The following is a 7239-nucleotide window of genomic DNA, read 5'->3' as shown; positions in this document are numbered from 1 at the left end:
AGCAATGATGATCTTATGATAAAAAAGCCAGCTCATGATCCCAATGTTTTAGCCACTTACAGTCCCATCTCTAACTTTCCCTTAATCTCTAAAATCCATGAAGAGGTTGCCTACCTATTTGCAGGAAATTGGATTACATGTAAAGTTTCAGTCTGGATTGTACACCATAGTAATGGAACAGCATTACTTAAAGTTACAAAAATGACCTCCCTATTGCCTCTGACAATTGTCTTGTCCCTGTACTGACCCTCTTACAGCTCAGTGCTACATTTGATACTAATGACTACATTTTGCCAAAGACTCAAATGCGGGATCAAAGATACTGCTGTGGACTGGTTTGCCCTAACCCTACACATAACAAAGTTAATTGTAGTGTTCCACGGAGTATGGGACTGGGACCAATTCTGTTTTCCCTATCTATATACCTTTGGGCAATATCATTAGAAAACATGAAAAACATTTCCACTGCTGTGCTGATAACACCTAGCCCTGTTAAGGTCTTGTACGCAGGATCCAACAAAGACTGAGGGAGACCGCTGAGTTAAATGGTAAGTGATTTATTTACCATGAAAATCCTGGATTCATAAACAGATGGTGAGAATAGTATAGTATATCATTTTTGTGTGGCTTGGGTCTCTGGGAGAGGACATGCTGGTTACCAAAGAGTTCAGGGATTCCAGTAGAGAATGCAAATTCCATACGGTTTGTACTGACTGGTAAGTTGTTGGTTAGAAACTTGGAATAGCTCTCCTGTGGTGAAACTGACTTGTAGCTGTGATGGTGGTGGCCGTGTCAGTGGGGGTGCACAGTGGCTTTCCTCTCAGTAGTTGCTTGGTGAAGAACTGGCACGTCTGGTTATTGATTGCGACATGGCCCACAAAAAAAAACTTTACAAAAACGTGGGTGACATGAAAACGTGGCCAGTATTGTACCAATACTAACACAAGAGAGATCACATCTCTCTGAAAATTTTTAGATAATCACTTAAATCTTACATTTTTCTACTCTCTTAATTTTTCTCATATTGTCTTTTATTCTACGTCCTTGTTTGATTTAAAGTCTTATTTTCTAACGCACTTGAGTGACACTTATGTTTGAAAAGTGCTTTATGAAAATAGTTGAGATTCATTTCAAAGGTCCTACCTCAAAGTGTGGATTTGTTTCCTTGCTGATAACACGACATTAACAAAGGTTGTAAAAAGTCTGGAAGATAAACACTGCAATCAGCCACAACACCCTCACGGTCCCTCACGGACAAGTAACGTCACAAATAATAGAGTTCATGTTGTTACAATGCAATCTTCTGCTAAAAACCTGCATTCTTGTTTGAGATATTAAAACATATAAACCCCATGTGTTTTCCTACTCATTAGTACACAGTAGTAATCTACTCTCTCTTTAGGATGAGATACAACTTTTGTAGAAAGATTTAAAAAACGCCTCCAAACACTGTACTCGCGCTGTAGGCAATGAAACTGATCACACACACACATACATAAAATGAGGAAGTGCAAAATCCTAGTGTAATCCTAGTGTAAACGGTTTTGTGTGTGTTAAAGTGGGTGTGTGTTTTTGTGTGTGTCACTGGTCAAATTTGGCACGTATAATCCAAGCTTCACTGGTAGTTTGTACCGAAGCCAATCAGATATAGAACAGAAGTGCTGACGAAAGAGCTGCTTGGCTTACTGAGTGGGCATAAGAGTGATAACAGTGATGCAACAGCTCAGTTTCTCTCAACGAGGAATTTCCTGCCATGTGGTGCAAACATAAAGACTGAGAGAAACTTATTTGAGGTGCCGCCTTTATGTTTGTGCATTCTTTGTATGTGTATTCTTTGTACATACTGTAGATTTGTACATAGCGAATGTTTATTCACTATTTTTATTTATTTTATTTTATATTTATTTTATTCTATTCTATTTGCTTGTTTTTACTACTTTAATTGTTTTCATATATTTACTGTATGCTGCTGCAACAAAACAATTTCCCAAATTGGGATTAATAAAGTATCTATCTATCTATCTATCTATCTATCTATCTATCTATCTATCTATCTATCTATCTATCTATCTATCTATCTATCTATCTATCTATCAGTCAGGCTTTGTGCTTTTTTCATCTCTGCTTTTGACTGAATTATGTTGCACAAACAAAAAAAGTGTCAAAGTCAAGTGTTATGATATGAGAGATTACACAGCCTTCTACACACTTTCTGAACGGGGGAAGAATAAAAAAGGCGATCGTAACAGATATCAGAGATGACAGAGCAGGGGCCTCATGTGTTTCCCCTGGGAAAATCAGATCACAACCTTGTTTTTCTCTGTTCAGCATATAAACCCCTTGTCCAGAGACTACCTGTCACAAAAAGGACTGTTAGAAAGTGGTCAGAGGAAGCTGAAGAAGCCTTACAGTTGTTTTGATGCAACCGATTAGATTTCTCTTTGTAAGCCACATGGAGAGGACATTAATGCCATGACTGAGTGTGTGACTGACTATATAAACTTCTGTGTGGACAACACCATCCCCACCAGAACAGTGAGATGCTTCCCTACTAACAAACCCTGGATCACCAGTGAGCTAAAGGAACTATTGAACAGGAAAAAAAGAGCCTTTAGGGAGCGAGACAGGGAGTTACTGAGGAGTATACAGAAGCAGCTCAAAGTCAAGATCAGAGAGAGCAAGGAGGTGTATAGAAAGAAGCTTGAGAGTAAACTGCAGAGGAACAATATCAGAGATGTGTGGTCAGGAATGAAGAAGATCACAGGCCTCAAGCAGAGGGAGGATCGGATGGATGGAAGTCTGGACAGAGCAAATGAGCTGAACACATTCTTCAACAGGTTCAGTTCAGGAACACGCTCACCATCCTCCCCTCCTGTTCCCAGCCAAAGAGACATCCCACCCTCCTCTGACCCACAGCTTTCCTGTAACATCTCCACCTCCACCTCAGTCATGGATTCTTCTGCTTCCACTAGTTTGTCATCAACCCAATCAGGAGATGCTGCTGTCCCCTTTGCCTCCCCCTCCCACTTTTCTGTTTCTAGAAGTCAGGTGAAGAGGCAGTTGGAGAGACTGAACCGGAACAAGGCTGCAGGTCCAGATGGTGTCAGCCCCCGAGTCCTGAAGGCCTGTGCAGAGCAGCTCTGTGGGATTCTGCAACACCTTTTCAACCTTAGCTTGACCCAAGAGAAGGTACCACTGTTGTGGAAGACATCCTGTCTGGTTCCGGTACCAAAGAAAACTCATCCTTCAGATATCAATGACTACAGACCTGTTGCACTGACATCCCACATCATGAAGGTCCTGGAGAGACTCCTGTTGACCCACCTGTGTAAGCAAACCAGCACATATCAGGACCCCCTGCAGTTTGCTTATCGCCATGGAGTTGGAGTTGAAGACGCTATCATACACCTGCTTCAACAAACCCACTGTCATCTGGATAAAGCAGGCAGCACTGTGAGGATCATGTTCTTTGATTTCTCCAGTGCATTTAACACAATCCAGCCTGATCTGCTTAGTCTGAAACTCCAGAAGACTCAGGTGGAGGCCTCAACAATCACCTGGATTAATGACTACCTGACAAACAGACCACAGTTTGTCAGACTGAAGAATTGTGTGTCTAACCAGGTGATCAGCAGCACAGGAGCACCACAGGGGACTGTACTCTCACCATTCCTTTTCACTCTGTACACTTCAGACTTCCAGTACAAGTCAGACTCCTGTCATCTACAGAAATATTCAGATGACTCTGCAGTTGTCGGGTGTATCAGAGATGGACAAGAAGCTGAGTACAGAGAGCTGGTGGACCGCTTTGTGGCATGGTGTGGGAACAATCATCTCATCTTGAATGTTAACAAAACAAAGGAGATGATTGTAGATTTCAGGAGAAACAAGGTCAGATCAAACCCTGTTTCCATCATGGGAGAAGAAGTGGAGGTGGTTGAGGAATATAAATACCTTGGTGTTCATGTGGACAATAGACTGGACTGGAGACACAACAGTGAAGCAATCTACAAGAAAGGACAGAGCAGACTGTACTTCTTGAGGAAGCTAAGGTCCTTCAAGGTTTGCAACAAGATGTTGCAGATCTTCTACAAGTCTGTTGTTGAGAGCGTCATTTCCTCTTGCGTCATCTGTTGGGGCAGCAGCATCAGAACCAGGGACCTAAAAAGACTCAACAACCTGATAAAGAAGGCTGGTTCTGTTCTGGGGACGACTGTGGAACCTCTGGAGACAATAATGCAAAGAAGGATTTTGCATAAAATCAAGAGAATTATGGACAACCCTGAACATCCTCTCCATGAGACTGTTATCAGAAAACAGAGTCTCTTCAGTCAAAAGCTTCTTCAGTTTGGATGCAAAACGGACCGCTACAGGAAATCTTTCCTGCCCACAGCCATCAGCATCTATAATAACTCCTTGATTTAATTGAGCTACATCAACATTTAATTTCCCTCTGGGATAAATAAAGTATTTTTGAATTGAATTGAATTTGAATTAATACTGCTTGAATCAACAATATGTCCATTACGTAAAACTTGTTTGCATCAGGGGTCAAGAATAATGACCTGGTTTGTGCATGCACGAAGTGCCACGAAAATTTGTGAAACTGACACAAAACTTTATGTATTGATTTGTATAACGGAAAGTATCATCCTCTTTAATCTATGCACGCGTATATGATAATTGTCGGACAGAGGACGGTATGGTGGGGAGCACTGTTGCCTCACAGCAACAAGGTGCCTGCTTTGGATCTTGTCTCAGGCCTTTCTGCTAGATAGATAGATAGATAGGGTTTTTTCTGAGTATTCTGGCTTCCTCCCACAATACAAAATGATGCATGTTAGGTTGATTGATTATACTAACTTCACTTAGCGTATGTTGTTTTGTCATGTTTGTTAGTGTGATGGCTCTGTGAAGAATTGGCGACCTGTCCAGGGAGTACCCTGGCTCTCGCCAGATGACAGCTGGGATAAGCTGAAGCCAATGAACAAGACCCTGACTTGGATAAAACCAGTATAAGAAATGAATGAATAGCATAGATCAATACAGTGTGACATCATCTTGTAACATTACCATAAAAGAGGGCCAGTGCTTTAACAGACAAAAAAGTTAAACAAATATAGATAGTGAATTACTGAATAATCATCATGCCATCGCTCATATGATCTCCACCTGGAGAATAGAGAAGGGAAACTGCTCTGAATGGGATTTAATCTAAATTTTAATCCCCACTAGATAAGAATACAGTGTTCTGAGCCTATAATAAAGACCTCAAATATCACACCCATTAACTGCTCTCAGTCTTTCAAGACTAGTAACATAAAACAAAAATTTCCTAAAGTGGATAGTTTCCTCTCCTTTTTTTTCTTTGCCTAGTCTTCATTACAGAGCTATTACCCAACGCGTCATTCCTTCAGCAATGTTACTGCTTTGTCTAAACTTCGTTGAAACCTGTTTTCTTTTTCTTGCATCATCTTGGCAGTGAGAGTTGCAAACTAAATATGTGGGTGGAATTATCAGGTAGTCGACACACCTACATAGTTTTCCTGTTTGAAATGATTAAACAAGTCTGTGAAGTTTATTTTTATTAGTTGTTTTTTTAAGAGTTAAACCCACAGGAACGGCTTGTTTCACTACTTGGAGTTCAGGTCTGCTAACCGGTGAATTAAAAAAATGGCGATGTCATTAATATTTTTTTTAACCTATACGGGGACTGATATAATGATGAATTCACTATGGATGAAAAAGCAAACATTTTTTGTGTTGGTTGTTCAAATAGACAGATCATTGTCATATAAATCATGCTCTGACCGCATTTAAACATTCCAAAGTGTAGATCATACCTAGAGGTTGTTGATGAAGATTCATAAGCGCTTGAATAAGGGCAACTGGATCTTGAAGATCTTGAAAAAAAAGTCCAGTTGCCTTTACTCAAACTCTTATGATTCTTAGAAATTCTTTTACCTTTTCTTACCATAGTACAAAAATAAGATAGATAGATTTGTTAATTCACCAATGAAATTATATCGATATGAAGGTCGTCCAAGAATTATTGATACTGTTTGAAATTTGAAAGAAAGCAAAACCTTCCCTTAGTTATAACCCTCAGGAACCAGAGACATCAACAACTTCTCTCTACCTTATTTTCCTATGTCTTCAGGCATGGCCTGGCACAGGATCAAAGGAAAAAAAAAAATATATACAATACAATAAAACAGCTGTAGAGGGAGTGTAGAGGGATTCCCTTCCTTCTTTCGTTTTATTACTTAGGGTAGTGATTAAGCTGAGTCTGGGATTCCCGCTGGTTCTGCTTGTGTGGGAGGACAGGAGCTATATGAAGGAGCAACGACTCCCTTACGAGTATTACAGTGTTCATTATGAGCAAAGGAGAACAGGAGGAGACACTGGTGGAGGTCAGGATGATGACAGAGAGTTTAGAAGTCCCTCTTCCACGCAAAAGCTCACAGGATGGCTTTAAGTTGATGTTTGCTTTGGCGACAGTGATTGGATTGCTTGCTGTGGCTTTGGTGGGCATCATTGTTCATATTTTCTTCAACACATCATCATGCAACCAGGTGAGAAACTCCTCATAGCAATAGTTGAAAGAGCTCAAACAGTCATTTCTCCTCTCTGTGTACCTGGGAGTATATATTTATTAGGAATGTGTCTATTTACAGGAAGCCACACAAATGAGTGACCCAGCAAACAGAATGATTTGTAAGTTTAAAGGTTAGTATGTCAATTTTTTTTCAAAGCATCAAACAAAATTCTTAATAAGACACAACTTTGTCAGTGTGCTCATGGGACACATTTTTTGTTCTTCTCTAGAGAGTGATGATCTGAAAAGATATGACGTCTTCATGGTGGAAAAAAGGAAGGAATATTTAATCTACGGATGGCTGACGTTCTCACATGCCACTGGTGAAGACATTTCTCTCATAATGATGTGGCAAGAAGACAAGAGAACCCTCCAAACAAATAAAATAAACAGCAAAGAGATCTTCTTTTTTAAAAAGGTCAAAGCGGTCAAGAACATGACAATAAGTGTTATGTTTGGTACAGAGTGTATGTCTAAGTACTTAGCCGGCTGCTTCCATGTCTATGAGCTGAAAGAAGAATAATATCAAAGGCCAATCTGCATTCTACTGTACTGTCAAAACCTGTTGGCGCAGATGTTATGTAATTTCTACATGTGCACGGTATTGTTGTGTTTGCTCTGGACAGAGTGGGCGGGAGTGC

General features: G+C 40.3%; 1 long non-coding RNA gene across 1 annotated transcript; it reads left to right on the top strand.

The window, feature by feature from the left end:
- Positions 1-6392: 6392 nt before the first annotated feature.
- Positions 6393-6959, top strand: LOC142400011 (uncharacterized). Its single transcript, XR_012772899.1, has 3 exons — positions 6393-6575; positions 6678-6729; positions 6829-6959. It is a non-coding gene; the product is annotated as an uncharacterized LOC142400011 (long non-coding RNA).
- The last annotated feature ends 280 nt before the right edge of the window (positions 6960-7239 follow it).

Source organism: Odontesthes bonariensis, chromosome 15 (genome assembly GCF_027942865.1).
Source record: "Odontesthes bonariensis isolate fOdoBon6 chromosome 15, fOdoBon6.hap1, whole genome shotgun sequence".
NCBI lineage: Eukaryota > Metazoa > Chordata > Actinopteri > Atheriniformes > Atherinopsidae > Odontesthes > Odontesthes bonariensis.
Note: the sequence above shows the minus strand (reverse complement) of the source record. Positions and strands in the feature narration are given on the sequence as shown.